The sequence below is a fragment of the Hypomesus transpacificus genome, unplaced genomic scaffold (assembly GCF_021917145.1).
Source record: "Hypomesus transpacificus isolate Combined female unplaced genomic scaffold, fHypTra1 scaffold_105, whole genome shotgun sequence".
Classification (NCBI taxonomy): Eukaryota; Metazoa; Chordata; class Actinopteri; order Osmeriformes; family Osmeridae; genus Hypomesus; species Hypomesus transpacificus.
Genome location: NW_025813697.1, coordinates 658,867 through 678,006, shown reverse-complemented (window position 1 = coordinate 678,006; position 19,140 = coordinate 658,867). Strand labels below are relative to the sequence as shown.

The 19,140-nt window shown below is 40.0% G+C and overlaps 1 protein-coding gene across 3 annotated transcripts in view; it reads right to left on the bottom strand.

Moving 5' to 3' along the window:
* Nucleotides 1–19,140, bottom strand: part of vil1 (villin 1) — a 152,154-nt gene that overhangs the window by 102,776 nt on the left and 30,238 nt on the right. The gene's annotated exons all lie outside the window — the stretch shown is intronic.

Here is a 19,140-nt window from a genome sequence, read left to right as displayed (position 1 = left end):
TGGCAGCTCAACAGCCTAGCCCAAAAATAACAGGCTGCTAACTAGTACACCAATTTTCAAATGTTCCGACATTTTGGACTTATGGGGCAGAGGCAAAATCACGTACTATAGGAGTGGCCTACAGCACCACCTATAGGCGTAAGCGGGCACGGTGGAACACGCTTCCCTTATCTTCTTGAGTGCAAGAGGTACCTTAGGCTAGAGTTGATGTGTGGCTCACATAGTTGAAACAGCTGCATCAAAACTAAGAAATTAGGCAACCCAGTGTAAAAATCAGGGTTCGTACAGATACTGTATATTGAAATTCCAGTACTTTCAAGGACTTTTCAAGCACTATTTTGGGGGTTTTCAAGGACTACAATCAGAGATCTCATTTATCAAACATATACTTTATTCACTTTAAATTAATCCTTATTAAAGCTACATATGTTATTCAATCAAGAACAGTGATTTTCTCTTTTTCTTTGATTAACATTAATGAAATGGACAGCAGGCGGTTTATTAGACGCCTGTCTCTTTAAGACAGGGGTGGCCAATCCTGGTCCTCGTGGGCCACTGTCCTGCATGCTTTAGATGTTTCCCTGCTCCAGCACACCTGATTCAAATGAATGTTCATTACCCGGTTTCCACAGAGCTTGATAACGACCCCTTCATTTGAAACAGGTGTGCTGGAGCAGGGAAACATCTAAAACAGTGGCCCTCGAGGACCAGGATTGGCCAACCCTGCTTTACGACCTGAAGCACATGTCGCGGATCTGACACAAATCCAGTTCTCTTCCAGCGCTTCGCCTTCATTTAAGACTTTGAAACTCATTAAAGACTGCTTACGAGGATTCTCGCCAAAATGGTAATTTTGAAAATGTTCTGTTTAGTCCTCAATTAGGCCTAATTAATACAGTACTGGCGTGCACTGGCTGAGAAGAAGCGTTTTTTCTCTCGGTGTTTGAGTCTGGTGTTTGTGCAAAGAATGCCGCTTCAGACAGCGCTTCTTCAGAACCAACTACTTTGGCTCTTATCGTGCTTGAAAAACACTTTAAATTCATTGAGAACATGATAATATGCTATAACGCAAACCAAAGAATGCCAGAAAAAACGGATGGTGCTTTAATTAAATTAGCTGGGCTGAGGCGTTAATTTTGAGCAACTTCAAAATTACTTTTTGAATTCATATATATTGTCTTTAAATATTTCAAGCACTTTTCAAGCACCTCGTCATTAATGTGACTGTTTTCAAGGGTTTTCCAGGACTTAAATTTCAAAAAGTCAAATTCAAGTACTTCAAGCACCTTGTTCGAACCCTGAAAAATGGTCCCAAACTATATTATGGATAGAATTATACCCCATTACGTTTTCCCCTTCTGCTGATAAGCATTTAGGCCGAATCCCAATACTCTGTGTTACCCCTACCCCGTAGCCATTAGTTTTGCACGTTCGCGTGAGAGTAAGTGGTGTCCCAATACCCTTTTTGAGCAAAGGGTAGGGCTAAGACGAAGGGGTATACACCCCTTAAAACTAAGTGAAAACGGGAGCTTACTTGAAACCTAGCGGTATGAGAATACTGCACGACCGGCAACAATGGCGGACAGATCATCCAGAGTCCCATAAATGTTATATTTTCGGCTTAAATAATTGATAAAAAAATGACGGTAACGTTACATTGCTGATTTGCAAACAGTCCTGCATTTCTCTGACTAGCATGTCTACAGTTTTAAACGGGTGATTGACTGGGTTTTAGGGGGATTTCACACTGTTCCTTAAGGTCTCCGAATAGGGTATGTAACATTGGTTGGGCTGAAAATGGCCCGGGTGCTGTTCTATGCCCCCTGATGCATCCTGTGCATCAACTAGTTACCGTAGACACCACCCGAATGTAGGCTACTCATCACATATTTGGAGTTGTCTCAAGGCAATAGCCATATTAACCACGATATCACAGACTCTTAGGCTAATGACACCACATATTGCAAAATAATACTTAAATCGTCGCTGCATGATATAGAAACGTGGGCACAGACATGATCATACTTTTGATAATCATGGCAATGTAACCCTAACAGGTAACCAGCTGTTTTGGGTGAACTCCAGTTAGCCTAACCCCAAAAGATAGGTGGTTAATATGGCTATTGCCTTGAGACAACTCCAAATACGTGATGAGTAGCCTACATTCGGGTGGTGTCTACGGTAACTAGTTGATTCAGAACCAAAACAACATGTTGCCTGAAGGCCAACGTACTTAAAAAAATTAGTGACCATTACATGCATGTGCTTCAGTGGCTCGCGGTATAATGCGATGGTTTGTAATAATGCAGGTGTTTTTGCTTGTGGGATCGAATCCAACTCAAATCTTTTATTTTCTTAGCTTCCATTTATTATGGTGTGCTTGGCTGTAATGTAGCGCTCACTACATTTGTTCAGAATATTCAATTATGAAATGAATTGATTTCAAAAGATATAGCGAAGAAACACTCAGACATAGGCTACACAAATCGCATAGGAAACAAATGTTTCCATGTTGTGTTACGCAAATTTTGATCGTATTGTCTGGGTTAGCAGCGACGTTCTTCGTATTTGTTGTGGTAAATACGGCTATTGCCTCGGAACAACCCCAAATACGTGATTAGTAGCCTACATTTGGGTAGTGTCTATGGGAACCAGTTGATTCAGAAGAAGCCAAATCAAAATGTTACCTGAAGGCCAACGTAGTTAACAAGTACGTAATCATATTGCCTACATTTCAGAGCTGGTATGGCACGCGGTGTAAGTCAACGGACTTACGTGTGCACGTATTTTTGCTCTAGTGGGATCGAATCCCACTTCATGCGAGCCTGCAAATGTTTTATTTTGTCTCCATTTATTTTGTCGCAAATTTTTGCCTAATGTGGTGCGCACGTAGCCTACTTTCATATTTGCCGCAGCAAATATGAGATCCGACTTGAAAATCGCCAGTAATATGTTTGTGAATTTGTGACGAATCTGGTGATAGAGGCGGACTGATAGGTGCAAGCAGAGCTGGGGAACCAGTTGAATTGGAAACCAGTTGGGACGTAACACCGGGAGTACAACGGTACTTAGGAATTGTTTGCTGGACCCAATGCTAGTTTCCTCAAGGATCACAACTCTTGCTTAGAGCCTTGTTGCTTTTGTTGGTTAGTGGTAACTGATTTAAATTGTTTTACTCGCTGTGAAATGTTTTATTTTACTCTTACTTGCTTTTTCACAGGTACACTTGCACTTACAGCGATTCATGTTGCTTAATTGTTAACTACATGCTCTTATGGTTCTACCCTTCATGATCTGGCTACCCGCAATGTTTTGGGGCTATCTTGTTGTTTTTATCAGTGACCTATGCACTTTGTAAAGCTCTCTCTTGGAAGTCGCTTTGGATAAAAGCTAAATGTAAATATGTTAAATTCTCATCAATCCGAGATGTGTGCCAATAAGTTGTGCCAATAAGGCCAGGCAACATTACACCCCAATGGGGCAATTTTTTTCCCTTTACTCTTATCAAAATGAAACTGTACACACTGAAACTACCCATGACAAGTAACATTTTTTGTATTACAAGTTTCTTTGAAAATTAATGTTAATATGCAAATGAGCTATGCACTAATCGAATATGCTCTAATATAGGCACAAACACCATTCATATGACAAATACATCGGCCCAATCTTCATCCAATCATATTACTGCCAATGACCTGATGGTCATTATTGGCATAAATCTCCTATCCAAAACATGTCTTTTGGTCCATACGTTCACTTTCCACTCCATCATTTGGTAAAAGACCCGAAGACTATGGAACTTTACAGCAGTTGACGTAGGAGGGAGAGTTACATTTACATTTATGCATTTAGCAGACGCTTTTATCCAAAGCGACTTCCAAGAGAGAGATTTATAAAAGTGCATAGGTCACTGATCATAACGAGCAAGCTCCAAACATTGCGGGTAGCCAAAACATGAAGCATACATTATGAAAAACCAAGTATGTCCCAAAGGGAAGAACCATAAAAGCATGTAGTTACACAAGTTACAATTAAACAACATGAACCTCAGAAGTGCAAGAGTGTACCTGTAGAAAAAGCAAGCAACAATAATATAATTCACAGCGAGTACAATAACTTTAAGTCAGTTACAACTAACCAACAAGAGCAACAAGTCTCAATAAGAGTCATTGTGATCCTGGAGGAAACTAATATCAGGTCCAGCCAATCATTCCTAAGTACTGGAACAAGTGTGTCTTGAGCCTTTTCTTGAACGTGGGGAGACAGTCAGTGTCTCTGACGGGAGTGGGGAATTGATTCCACCATTGGGGGGCCCGACAGTAGAAGAGCTTGTGTTGGTACCGGGTGCTCTTGAGCGGTGGGACCACCAGACGGTTGTCAGAAGAAGACCGCTCTGAAAATGAACTGAGTCTCCGCTATATTACGCTGCACCTCAAAATGCTTCTGACCTTAGATCACAATACTTTTCTTTTAGCAATTTACTATTTTTATTGCTGCATACATAGCCTAACTCTTACATACATATACAGTACATTTGCCTCAACCCTTACTGCAGTTCTGGGCTTGTGCCATTGTTGGTCAGTTTCTGTGAAGGCATGAACAGGGGGGACAACCTGGATATTGAGCTCTGAGTAATGAGCTGTCTGAAAGAGCAGTGCAGCAGTGTGATTACACTTTGCAGTGTGATTGCCAGCTTTGCACGAACACTGACTGGAGGTCATGATGACAGGTTCTGAATCACGTGGCACTATCTGTGTAGAACACACAGAGACATTTAGACAAATATTGATACTGATGTATCTTTTTAAGTGATTTAGAAGTGAATTTTGCTACTATTCAGATACCGCTGAATTAAGAATTGGTCTGTTAACCCATCCCTAAACATTAGTCTACTCTCAAGCTGTTTTTTTAAATGTACTTGTTATTCTTCTGCATGGACCTGTGACAAGCTGCTCTGACACTGATAGTAGGCCTGCCTGTCAACCTGTCTTTGTTTGAAACTGGTGGACAAGAATATACAACATTCATCCATTCAGTACTTTTATTATTATTCTAACAATGTTTTAGAAATCTGAAACACCTGCCAGAACAGCAGTCTACATTAGACCTACAGTCGACACGTTAAACTTAGTCAGATGGATTACCTAACGGTTGACCAGCATAAACACACAGGACATCGTAGTAATTATACTGTTGGTACTATAACCACATCGCTTCTCCCCGGTCTATTACACTTGGAGTGTCGATCAGGTCATCATATATCTCTGGCCACTGGATTGCAGGGCTTGATATTAACTTTTTGAGGCTCTTGGCCTTTGGACAAATACATTTACGTTTCACTTTTCACTGCACAAAAGTCACTTGATCCCGATACCCTTAAATAGCCTGACCAAGCGATCGAGCAAAACTAGCCTGGCTAACGGAGGTCGTTTTCTTAGGCAAATGACGAATGAAACAAGCTCGGTTAAAGAAATCCGAGATCCTGGCTATCTTCATCAGGCTCGTATCTACATTAGGCAGTCCTCCCTGATGTTTCTGGTGTAAAATGGAGTTAAATACAACATTGTGCACACTAGCAGTGAGCGAGTCTGACTGAGGCTAACGTCAAAACAGTGTAACAGGGACGCACGCAGTCTCACTCAGATTGCCAGTTTAAACAAATCAGAAAAATACCAGCTGGCTAAAAGTAGAATTCGCATATCTCTTGAAAGCTGCCCTGCTGGACTTTTTAGATGTAAAATTGACCGTAAAACTGTAAAATTAAGAACTTTGTGACATTACGTGACATGGCTGCCGCTCGACTATGCGGTCTGTACCGGGCAACATTCTCACTCAAATTTCAAGACTTTCGTGACCCAAATCAAAATTCTGATGCGACAGATCAATGGGTAATCACTTTCTCTCAAAGGCTGTCCTCCTCGACCTTTTTGGTCTTTTTAAATCTAACTATTTGTATTATCCGTGTGGTCCTTTTGCCATTTAAAATGCTATCCTTTCCCGGTTTTCTGCAACCACGTTGCGCGCGCATCCCGAATGTTTACAAACAAATAATTGGTCTATAGAAGGTGGCCATTACTACGCTGTGTTTACGGAAGTAGTTACATCTGTTTTTAGAACCCGGAAGAATGTTGCGCATAACCCCTATTACACATTTGCTCGAACCATTTCACGAAGGACGGTTTTGAAAATGTAAAGCAGGATTTGCTATGAAGCTGTTGCTGAAAAGAGGTGCGTTCCGACCTTAAGTTCATCACAACCGCAAGCTGTAGTATTTTGACGTTACTAGTTATTAGCAATAACGTATCTTGTATCTAGCACCTGCCTTTCTCCAGTTCTTTCAAATAGATAATCTAGACAGGCGTTAGCAATAGGCTAGACTGCTATTCGTTTTCTGGGTATTTTTTCGGAAGCTTCCCTTCTAATGCCGATTACAACTAGTCTAGCTAGAGTCATTTGCTAAGTAACGTATGTATGTTGATGTGTTTCGAAACTTATTTAGCATTATACCTATGGTACATACAGGAGACGTTAGCATTCCTGTTGCGTTGTACATCTTAGGGTAGGATAACAGGTTTACTTATCTACACATTTACGGAGGAATAAGTGACACATCGCCATCGGAATTACTTTACCAGAAAGAGGAACAAACATTTATTGGGCACGTGCTTATATACCATACAGCAAAACGTAACGTCCAATCAGATTACTCTATGAGAGCATATGACCCCCACTCAAATCAACACCCCCACTTGCTTTCATAATACACACAAAAAATATTCAAAAAACATAAAACAATATGTCACATTTGACGTTTGTTTGGCAACTTAGGCTACATTCCAAAAAAAAAAATTCTAAACTGCTCAAGCTTAAACTTTATTGCAGGCTTAGTCATAACATCTGCTAACATTTCTGCTTTTGGGCAATATTCAATGGTTATATTGCCATCATTGAGTGCTGATCGAACAAAATGAAAACGAATATCAACATATTTACACCTCTGACGATTTACAGGATTTTTGGACAAAGCAATTGCTCCTTGGTTGTCTTCCAAGATTTTGACTGGCACATATTTACTCTCACTATCCATTCCATTCCATAGTTGTTAAGGTATAGGAATTCTCGAGTAGTCGCAGCCATAGACATATATTTAGCTTCACATGTGGATAACGCAACTGTTGGCTGCTTCTTTGATTTCCATAACACAACAGGACCATTTTCAATTAGACCTACACAATACCCTGTAGTACTGCGTCTATCCCTCAGGCCTGCTTCCCAATCAACATCACTATATGCCACAAGTTTAATTGCCTCTTTACTTTTCTTATAGCATAACTCCTTGTTGATTGTACATTTCAAGTATCTCATCACATGTTTGGCTGCCATCATGTGTTGTTGTTTTGGCTGTGATAGGTACAGTGAAAGCTTGCTGACTATCCAATATAGGTCTGGTCTTGTACATGTCATAACATAAATCAAGCTGCCTATCACCTCTCGATATCCTAGAATCGCAAAGTTCCTCATTACCATCCAAGTTTAATTTTTTGTTTACATGGGGTCGACCTTGATTTATACTCTGACATACCAAACTTCTCCAGTATTTTCGATATGTATCGCTTTTGGTTCATTCTTACCTCTCCCTCACTCTGGTTAAAATCTATGCCTAAAAAGTGTTTAAGTTCTACAAGATCTTTCATTTTGAACCTTGCTGTCAACATTTTCTTCACATCATTGAGTGAATCACTGACCCTAGATACTATGAGTAGATCATCAACCCAGATGACCAGTGTGATCCTATCATTTCCCGTTTCTTTGTAGTAAACACAATTGTCTGCTGGATTCTGATTAAATCCATTTTCACTGAGGTGATCATGTAACACCCTATTCCAATTCCGTTCAGACTGTTTCAAACCATATAGTGACTTGTTTAGTTTACCGCCAAGTTTTTCACCTGTCTCTGATTTGACTTCAAAGCCTTCTGGTTGCTCTATGTAAACCTCACAATCTATAGGAGCATTAAGATAAGCCGTCTTGACATCCATTTGGAGTTTAAGGTCATACTGGGCTTCCTTTTGCATCCGAGTACATATTGATGTCATATGTGCAGTTGGAGAAAAAAGTATCTTTGTAGTCAGTAAAGGATAAAACATATCGGAAACCATCTTTTGCTTCTGGCTCGATAGGGCTAGCTAAATCAGTGTGTACTAGATCAAGTGCAGCCTTTGCTCCTTTATCTGGTTCTCTGTTCCTGCTCTGAGCAAATTTCCCTTGTATGCAGACCTCACAATTTAAGCTAGATCTATCGATTGGCCCTTTGATTTTCATTCCTTCTACAACATTTAGCAGTTTAGAGACATCATCATAGTTACAGTGACCTAGGATCTCGTGCCAGGTTTGGATATCATAACATGCATTACACTCATCATTCTCACCCCTATAAGTGTTCAGATAGTACAGTCTGTTGCACTCGTTGATGTCAAACCTGGTCCCGTCCCTGTGGATGAGCTGGTCACGACCCTGTTTGAAGTTCACTGAAGCTCCGTTGGTCGTCGCGGTTTTCACAGAGAAAATGTCCTGCGGATAGGATGGAATATACAACGCCCTTTTCAGCGTCGCTTTCACCCGTTTGCCCTCGCTGGTCATGAGGAAGATCTCTGCATCACCTCTTTTGTCGCGACACCGCACGTCCTCGTCCCATTGGCCAATTCCAAAACGTGCTTCTCTGGCTGGAAAGTGTCGTCAAAGTTCTTGAATTTTTCAAAGTCAGTTATTATGTGTGATGTAGCGCCCGTATCGACCATCAGGCCTCTCTGTCTTGATCCGTTGAGTTGTTGTTCACTTATCTTGAACGCATATCCATGTTCTTTTTCCTCTTCAGCATCAATCGCTTGCTTTGCATCATCTTCCATTCTCCGTCTGCACGTTACGTTTCTGTGTGTTGGACTTCTGCAAAAGCTGCACAACTGCTTCGGTCGCTGGTGCTGCTCATTCGGACATGCTCTAGCTATATGTCCCTTCTGATTGCAGTTGTAGCAAGTAATGCACTCTCTTTCGCTCCGGAGTTTGAGGCAGTCACCTTCATCACAACGTCATCACTTGAGTTAGCACTTTGCTTCTCAGTGCTCTCAAAACTTCTCAGCTTGGTTTTAAATTCCGTAAACTCAATTTTTTCTCGTCACCCTGGGTTATGTGGATGGCAAATGGTTTAAATGACTCCGGCAACCCCTTCAGAATTATTGCCATTAGAAGTCCATCACTATGGTTTTCTTCAGGATTTCGAAGTGCTGTAGTGGCAGCCTCAGCCCTAATTATGTAGTCTTTGACACTCTCAGTAGCTTCCTTCTGTAGGGACGTTAGCTCAGTGTATAGGCTTATTACACGTGGTTTTCCTTTACCTGCGTGATGATCCCTTAAAATGGTCAGAGCTTTTCGGCCGTTATCCGTTGCTTCTTTCATGACCAGAGAGACTTCTGTCATCCAAAAACTGTATTAACTCGGCATAGGCTTCTTCGTTTTTTAACTTCGTCATTAACATCGTCCTCGTTTGGTTCTTGCAGTATGGTCTCTTTCAGCCCTTGAAGACGTAGTTAGCCCAAAAACTTTGTTTCCATATCTCATAATTATTTTAATTTCTATCAAAGCATAGCCTGCTCCATCGGTTTCCAACGCCCCGCCTGGGCCCATAACCTGTTGCGTTGTACATCTTAGGGTAGGATAAACGGTTTACTTATCTACACATTTACGGAGGAATAAGTGACACATCGCCATCTGAATTACTTTACCGGAAAGAGGAACAGACATTTATTGTGCACGTGCTTATATACCATGCAGCAAAACGTAACGTCCAATCAGATTACTGTATGAGAGCATTTGACCCCCACTCAAATCAACAATTCCTAATAGGCTAACTGTTTGTGACAAAATCATACTTACAGCTTGCGTTTGTGAGGAGCATACGGTCGGAACAGCACCTCTTTTAAGCAACAACGGCTTAGCAAATCCTTCTTTAAATTGTACAAGGTTTTCATTAAAAACTGTGTTTGGTGAAATGGTCCGAGCAAAGTAATAATTTAGTGTTGTACTTAATAGGGATCTTCCCATAGATAAACATCAGCCATGCCTGTCGGTGTCTGGTTCCTTAGGAAGCTTATGAAAAGTGTCAGCATTCCCAGTACAGCCTGGAACACTGCATTTAAGATAGTCCATTTTCAATATACTTTAAAAACTTTCAAACTTTCTCCTTTGTTGTTCGTGTGGAAGTACACAGAGCAGAGCAGCAGAGTGCGCAGCTAAATTAGTGTCTGAGATCCTGGGCCAGAACACCAGAGGGCTTGTCTGTATGTAAATGTTAAATGCTAAATGGAAGGAAAATAAAGAAGAAGAAAAAATGTTGGGGCATGACAAAAGGTGATGCTACATTTGTGACATCACAAATACAGCTTTTTCAAAACCGATCGTTGTACAGCTGCAGTTTCAAGCTGTGACATTTAGATAGGAAAGAGGTGTCAATGGACTTTGAGGTTCACTGTATGTCCATTTTACCCACCGTGTTGTTATTCAACTATGACAAGGTAAAATCGGTTTTGCAATCAATGACCCCTTTAACTAAACTCCATTTGCAGCGAATTTCGTTTGATATCAGTGCATAACAGTACTTGCATTGTAGACATCAATATACGGAACCGTAACCAAGTGGTGTCTCATTTCATAGGGCTATGTAGCCTTTACCCCTCAGTTTCAAGACACAAGGGCTAGAGGTAAACTAAGGGCTAGGGGTAAGGGGTAGGGGTAAGACAGAGTATTGGGATTCGGCCTTACTCTCATTGCATTTCATTAACAAAGAAACATCTTTGAAACAAGCTCATTAAAACAACAATGCCAATGTTGTCACTCCTGGCCGTCCAGTATTGAGCTGGTATCGCAATACAAACATCAGCACCTGCTAACTGAAAATATGCCCCCCCTTCCAATATATTTTTTAATAACTCAATGTATTTTGGGATACTGTATATAGTATATAATAAAAGTTTGCTGGGAATACGGTTTGACACATTTCCTATTGAACTGCTGTCAGGCAAGTAATTAAGACAAGTTTGTTCATACCTAGGTACCTTGCAAGAAGTGAATTACCCTAGACTTTGTTACTACCATAAAGGCTGATTTCTGTCAATGTCAGGGATGTAAATAGCGCGCTTTTCGGCGCTTCCTGCTTTTTTCACATCAGTTTGGGTGACTTGTGTGAATCGTGCAGATCCAAACAGCTTTTTTTAAGGGGGGGGGGGGGGGGGGGTCTGATTTATAATTGCACCAACAGTAATTCTGGATTGGCTCCACCAAACAAGTAAATAGGAAATAAGAAAATCAGCAGTATGCGCGCAAGCGTGAACTAGCCTACTCGTGTGTCTTCTTGCTGCGTATCTTTTACTGTCTATGGCGAGGTGACTCAAAAGGCGGATCCGGAACTAGACACAATACAAGCAAGTTTTCATTGGTGCATGATTTTGTGCTATAGTAGCCTATATTTTTTCCTACTAGATGTGCTTTATATCTTCCGTGTCCAATCTAAAGCTCCATCAGGAGCTGTAATAATCACCATGTCAACTCACTCACTCAACGTTGGCCGCAACCTCTGTGGATCACGCAGCTTGTGTGTGTCATTCGCAACAACACAGGCTCATCGATTTGCTAGCGATACCTGTTTCTTTTTTAGCGAAAATAATGGCGAGACAACCCTAAAGCGAAAAGTTGATTCCAAAAATTGCAAATTTCAGACAGAGTGGGCTGACAAGTAGGCCTATGCATTTGTGCTGCCGGTGGGGATGAATTAGGATAAACATCGAAGGAAATGTGGGAATTAGTTTAACTGAAACAAGGAATGTGGTGTATAATTATATGAAATGTATGATGAAAATTGGCTAGCAATTTCACCAACAAATACCAAGAAATAGGTTTTAGCCATTTGTCTTTTAGGGCTGTCCCCACTTGGTCGACTAGTCAATTTTCTGGTCGATATGGGTCTGTGTACCTTGTGGCCATTGGTTTTTCTATTTTGCAACCCGTGTTGACAAACACAAAATAGGGCCGTAATATCGTTTTGTCATTTTAGTAACTCAAACACACATTTAAGTATTACGGCTTGTTTTTGGTTGTTTTGTTTTTTTGGGATTAATGAAATAACAATATAACACAAATGGTATAACGAGCCATTAATCGTTGTTTTGATTATTCCATATCCTTTATGCTAATATCTGCAAAAAATGAAAAATAGCCTCGTAATATCGTTTTGTCCATTGTGGATGTCAGAACCAGATTATGGGGAAAGGCTTGGTTTCCGTTGTTTTGTTTCATTTTGGAATTACGGAATATCCATATAACACAAACGGTATAACGAGCCATTTAGCCTACTCGTTTGTTTGATCGGCCGTATTGTGCATACTGGCACAAGTGAAAAAGAGAGGGAGAGATGCTAAACGATTGGGAGTGTTATTACTTCCGAACACCAGAGGACAGCAACGACCTGTGATCTGTAGGCCTACACTCTTGACGACATAGCAGCAGGTTCTTTAATATAAATATACAAATATAACTGTTGTTAAAATGTTCACTTAGGTCTATATTTTGTTGCATGTAACCACTCTGATCTAAATTTATAGACAATTGCACTCTTTAACATAATATACAAGTTGTGCACTCATGCAAAAAAAACATTTGTCAAATGGCCGTTTTGTACCATTTCAAGAACGGGGTAAATGGACTCCAGTTTTCAATAAAATGTTACCATTTAGCATTTTCCTGATTGACAAGGGAATGATAGAGCATTGTGTATGCTCAGCTTGAGTTAAAAGCACAACTCCTTAAATGCATTAAGCCTCTTGTTTATGAGTAAGTGAGTTCCATGGCCAAGTCACGTCCGTAACGTTGTGTAGAATAAGTTTATGCCTATCAAACAGTGCCGATGCTACAACATCCAAAGTTTCTGTGCAAAGCTTATTTATACCAATGGTTAGTTTAATTAAAAAAACTTGCCCCTTTCTTACTTCTAAAAACTTTAATGATGTGTTATGGATGTGACGTTACGGACGCTACACAATGTAAATCTTCACAATACACTGACAATGGAAATGTTCTCAAATGAAACGGCAAAGCTAACAATCTTGTTTTCGGCTTTCTGTTTCACCGACGTGTTTCAGTGAAACAGACATTCCAGTCGGAATCATGGGTAACATGATATAGCCTAAACATCTTCAACGATCGACATCTTCTCCTGGGATACTGAAATTTCGAGTGGCCTAATTGTCTTGCCGTAACTGTCTTTGCCAAAACCTCGATCCCCGCTCCATGTTTGTAATATTTACTTCCTACTAGAGAGGCAACTCGAAAGTGCTTGAGGGACTCGATTGGTTTAGGCATTTAAGGCGGTGCTCTGTAATTTGCTTGCGCTACCTGTCGGATCAAGCTGAGGTAAAGTTGACAGCTTCGATCAAAGATGTCTTAAAGGGGTCATTGACTGTGTTTTGGGGGTATTTCACACAGTTTATTTGTAACTCAATGTTTTTAATTTCAGTGCTTAATTAATAGTTTAATGTTGAATATCACTATTCATGTAGGCGTTTTATGTAATTTGCAGAAGACTGGTCCAGACGCGTCACATCCATGACGTTCAAATGTCATATCCGAAATGCTGGTTTCCCAAAAAAGACAAAGATTAAAAAAAATACTTTTTTTGTGTACATTACTCAAAATCATTTGTAAGACTGTGTGAGAGTATTCACAGCTAAAGATGATTGGTGACCATTCTGAACTTTTATAATAGTAATTTGACAACAACTCAATCTAAAAAAAAGATAGGGGGTCCTTTTCTTGTACCCAGCGCAATTGACTTTGTACACTGTCGCAAGTATCATTCCTATTTTGCACTCAACGGAAAGCAGACTTTTCCCTTCACAGACGAATGTCGGTAAATTAGGGAAGGAACTTGCGCTCCCAGGGCAGTTCAGCGAAAAGAAGGGGCGTGTTCCGGCGCAAACGTTCCTTGGTGTTATTTAGCAGTTTGCAAAAAACAATTCCGCCACAGACCAGGAAAAAGTTAGTCTAAAGTCAATGGCTCCTTTTCCTGCAAGCTACTTTACATTTCTTCCATGTCAATGATAATGACTCTCTGAAAAGAGTTTCATGAGTCTCTGTATGTGAACTTGATTTTTAACAATTGTGGCAAATTCCGTTATAATAGCAATCCACAAGATAACAAGCGCGCCTGCTCTTAAAGGAATGTGAGATGTTGCTCTGATTGGTTTATTGCACGTTACGCCCAACCCACACCTATGAGTAATGTAGCTACTTCAGACCAAGCCATTTTAGATTTGCGCCAGGCGAAGAGTCATTTATCCAAATAGCAACAGCGCCGGAGTCCCGCCCACAAAGTCACTTGCGTTTCACTTTTTGATACTTACGTTTCAGATTGTTAAAATAGGGCCCAAAATGTCATTATCAATGCTATATTGGTGGCCATCTTGAAAATCTCCAGTGATATTTCAGATGGTTTTTTCTTAATGTTAAAACTATTTCACAAGTTATTTTAGATGTTGAGAAATGCGCTGTGAAAGTTTGATTCTTGATTTCCCAACAGATTCTGTGTGTATTTCAGACACGTCACATCCATAACAGAATAATGTCACATCCATAACGCAGGTTTTTCCTCATAAAATTCTGCATAAAAAGACTACATGTTTTTAAAATGGCTATTTTTATGTTTACCTAAGACTCCATGATCATGTCAATATCAAACTTTCTACATTAGACTTTAGGGTTCACAGAGTTACAGAAAAAAGTATAGTCTCCAAAAAAATGACTGTCATTTCTCGTCATATCCATAACGCAGGTGTTTTTGTAATAATTTTGTGTCTGAAAAATATGTTTTGCAAAAAATAGTTTTCCTCCTCTATTTCCTCCTCTATTCTACCCATTGAGTATTACTTTATTATTATTATTTATGGGTATTACTTTCAGAATATGCATGACTAATTTAAATATTGTAAGAAGATTTGTTTTACTGATAAATTTGTCTTGTCATTTTGAGTGCAAATGTCACATCCATAATGCTGGAATTGCCCAGTAGGCTATTAGCGGCTGAATCTGCAATGTCCAGCAGCCATCGAGTCAGATCGCGAAAATGTTTGTGCGTTTATTTTTTTTAATTTTTTTAAGCATTTCAAATTTAGATTAGTCGATTTTCAGACGTCTTAGTCGAGTTTTGGTCGCCCAAAGAAGATCTTCGTCGGGGAAAGCTCTATTGTCTTGACTACACTTGCAAAATCTGCTAATGAGACTGAGCTCGAATAGCTTTGGCGACTTTTTATTGTACAAAATCCCTATCATTAAAAAGGAGATGTAGTCTTTCGACAGACCCTCCAATCATCAAGCAGAAACCCAGCGTGAGCGACGCTGAGCGTTGAGGGCGGGACATAATCTCAGCATTTATCCAATAACCGTATAGTTTCGAAGCACAAAAAAAAACTGTTCACTGTTCAACTCGTAAAACAAATGCCTCTTCGCTCAATTGGATAGACCTACAACCAGAGCAACGTAATATGTTGTTTGTTGAAAACAAATTCAACCCAAGCGCTCTTTGGTGACGTGGGACAGCCACCAGAGTATCTTAACAATGTCTGGGATACTTCCGCTGCCTTTACTTTTTCAGTTAAGTTTCATATAAAATGATAGAAAATCACTGATCTTTAAAAATAGCTTAATCCTCGCAAATCTCTAAGGTCACATGACATGAAATTTTAGGAGGTTATTTAACATTAATATGAGTTCCCCTAGCCTGCCTTTGGTCCCCCAGTGGCTAGAATTTTCGATAGTTGTAAACTAAGCCCTGGGTGTTCTTCTCCGCCTTGGAGAAAATGAAGGCTCAAACGCTCTGTTTGAAAATCTGGTCCTTTTGACGTCACTTTGACGTCTGCACATATTTTCGCTGGAAATGCGCCGACACAACCTCTCAAAGTTTTAAAATGTTTAAATGTTTTAAACAAAACTCAAATAAATTGCTCATATCTGAAAATAGCATTAAATCCACGCTAATAACTTTTTCAAAATTGTGTGCTTGTTTGTGCACATTCTGAAGATGTTTTGCACTGTGAATTTGCACTGTCAGTTCTGTTTTTGAATAAAGGGTTGGAAATGAATGCTTTTTTGTTTTTTGTTTTTTGATCCGATTCACCGATTAATCGAAAAAAGAATAGACAGATTAATCGATTACCAAAATAATCAGGAGTTGCAGCCCTAATTCGGACCAATGCAATGATGGTGTTACTTTCTGTCTATCTACCAACTTTCCGGCAGTAGTCAGGCATTGCGTGGTTTGTGGGAGTGGCTTTAAAGGGAGGGGGTGAGATATTTAGGACAGGGTATGGTGAAAAGGCGCCATTGTCAGCGTTCCGTTTTTTTAATCGTTGGTTTGCTTCTGTTAGGTTTTCCTTTTCTTGCATAATACAAAAGGTAAAGTGTTGAAGATGTCACTCAATAAAATAAACATGTTTAGGAACACACAGCCTTACTATGGAACATTACAGCTATGATAGGTTCATTGACTTCTTTGGGATCTGCGCTAGAAAGGAGTGTGCAACTCCACTGCGCTCCCAGTGGAGTTGGGAAATTGGGGTAGTGTTTGCTTCTGTTATGATATACACTCACTGGCCACTTTATTAGGTACACCTCGCTAGTACCATGTTGAACCCCCTTTTGCCTTCAAAACTGCCTTGATTCTTTGTGGCATACTTTCTACAAGGTGTCGGAAAAATTCCACAGAGAGTTTGGTCCATGTTTACATGATAGCATCACTCAGTTGCTGTAGATTTGTCGGCTGCACATCCATGATGCGAATCTCCCGTTCCACTACATCCCAAAGTGCTCTATTGGATTGAGATCTGGTGACTGTGGAGGCCATTGGGTTAGGGTTAGAGACATTGGAGTACAGTGAACTCATTGTCATGTTCGAGAAACCAGTTTGAGATTATTTATTACTTTGTGACATGGTGCATTATCCTGCTGGAAGTAGCCATCAAAAGATGAGTACACTGTAGTCATAAAGGGATGGACATGGTCAGCATCAATACTCAGATTGGCTGGTCAGTTTAAACAATGCTCAATTGGTACTAAGGGGCCCAAAGTATCCCCCACACCATTACAACACCACCACCAACCTGAACTGTTGATACAAGGCAGGATGAATTCATGCTTTCATGTTGTTTACGTCAAATTCTGACCCTACCATCTCGCAGCTGAAATTGAGACTCATCAGACCAGGCAATGTTTTTCTAATCTTCCGTTGCGAATTGTAGCCTCAGTTTCCTGTTCTTAGTTGACAGGAGTGGCACCCGGTGTGGTCTTCTGCTCGGCCCATTCTCTGTAAACCCTAGATATGGTTGTGCGTGAAAATTCCAGTAGATCAGCAGTTTCCGAAATACTCAGACCAGCCCGTCTGGCACCAACAACCATACCACGTTCAAAGTCACATAAATCCCCTTTCTTCCCCATTCTGATGCTCGGTTTGAACTTCAGCAAGTTCTCTTGAACATGTCTACATGCATTGAGTTGCTGCCATGTGATTGTCTGATTAGCTATTTGTGTTAACAAGCAATTGAAGAGGTGTACCTAATAAAATGGCCGGTGAGTTTAATGTTCACTGTCTAGTATGTGTCATTATAGTTGTAGACCAAGTAAATAGGCCGCCTACTTGATTTATCAAATGCAAATCTCGTTTGCACATATAGGCTTACATATATGGCATTTGTTTTTCCCTTTACATAGGCTGTTTGAAAGGTGCAATATCCCATCCCCCTTTCTAATGATCGATCACGTAGTGAATACATGGATTTGGTCCCTCAAATTCCCTTTAACTTATTCCACCCAAGTCTAGATACCGTCAACATTCCAAGAATTCCATTCTGGTGCTTACACAGCTCTTTCGCCACCTCAAGAATACATTTAGATTGGCTTCTTTTAATGTTTGTGCATGTTTTTGTACAGAATATGGGCATAAATTGCAGCGGGGTTTAAGATTGTAACTCACTTGACTCGTTTACATCTCTCGATATTTCAGAAATAAAATTATTGTTGCCGCTAATGACAAAAGATAAGAATTGCGCTTACCTGTCTGCACACAAATGGCTATGTAGTGAAGCAAATGCACTTAATGGGATTCAATTAAATTTCTGTCATCATTTTGCTTAACATTTTAGGCTATATAAACTACATATTTTGCTATACCTAATCATTTAGGCTATAACCTTTTTCTGAATGACAATTGTGCAAGGGAGCCCTTCCAATATCTGCTGATAGAAATGCCAAATCGCAGTGTTGAAAGGCAAGGAAAGAAAATTCTGAATGTGCAGCTGGCGGCTATTTAACAGAACCAGGAGAAAAGTAGCTTTGAACAATTGTTTCCGTGTGTCAAATAAATACTGGTAAAACACACATATAGGAAAAGTGAAGACATCAGGGTCCTGGAAATTAAGTGATTGCGAAGATATATATTTTCTCTTCACTGTGGTCAAATGACCAGTGCTCGGCGCTTCTACAGATTAACACAAAAACAATTGAACCCCCTTCACACACCCTGTGTGAAGGCATGAAATATGTACTGTATGTATCACATGTATTCTTTATCTGACAGCATGCACTGAATCGTGACAGTTCAGTATGAATACATGTACCAATATAGTAGCAAGCAGCACAAAATATGGAAATGCAGTAGCTTAAGAAGCAAAGCAAAACTAATAAAAAATGTTTGCTTTTAAAAAATTGCATTATACTTTTTGGCAACACGGTGGCGCTACCCCGAAACGTTTTGATTACTTTCATGGCATTGTGCAAAAGACGTATACCGAGTTTTGTAATGATAAGCCAAAGCGTTCAGTAAATATAGCATTTTAGGACAACATTCAAAATGGCCGACGCCCAAAATGGCCAACGTGGGAAAGTGTTCTATTTTATGACTTGGTATGCCACAAAGAATCAGAAAAGTCCAATCTTGTGATTTTTGGTCAAACTGTTCAGAAGTTATGATGCAAGAAATCTGATGCGCTGGCTAGATGTAGCAGCATTAGTATCTAAAAAGCACAATAAATCTGACTGTTCTTG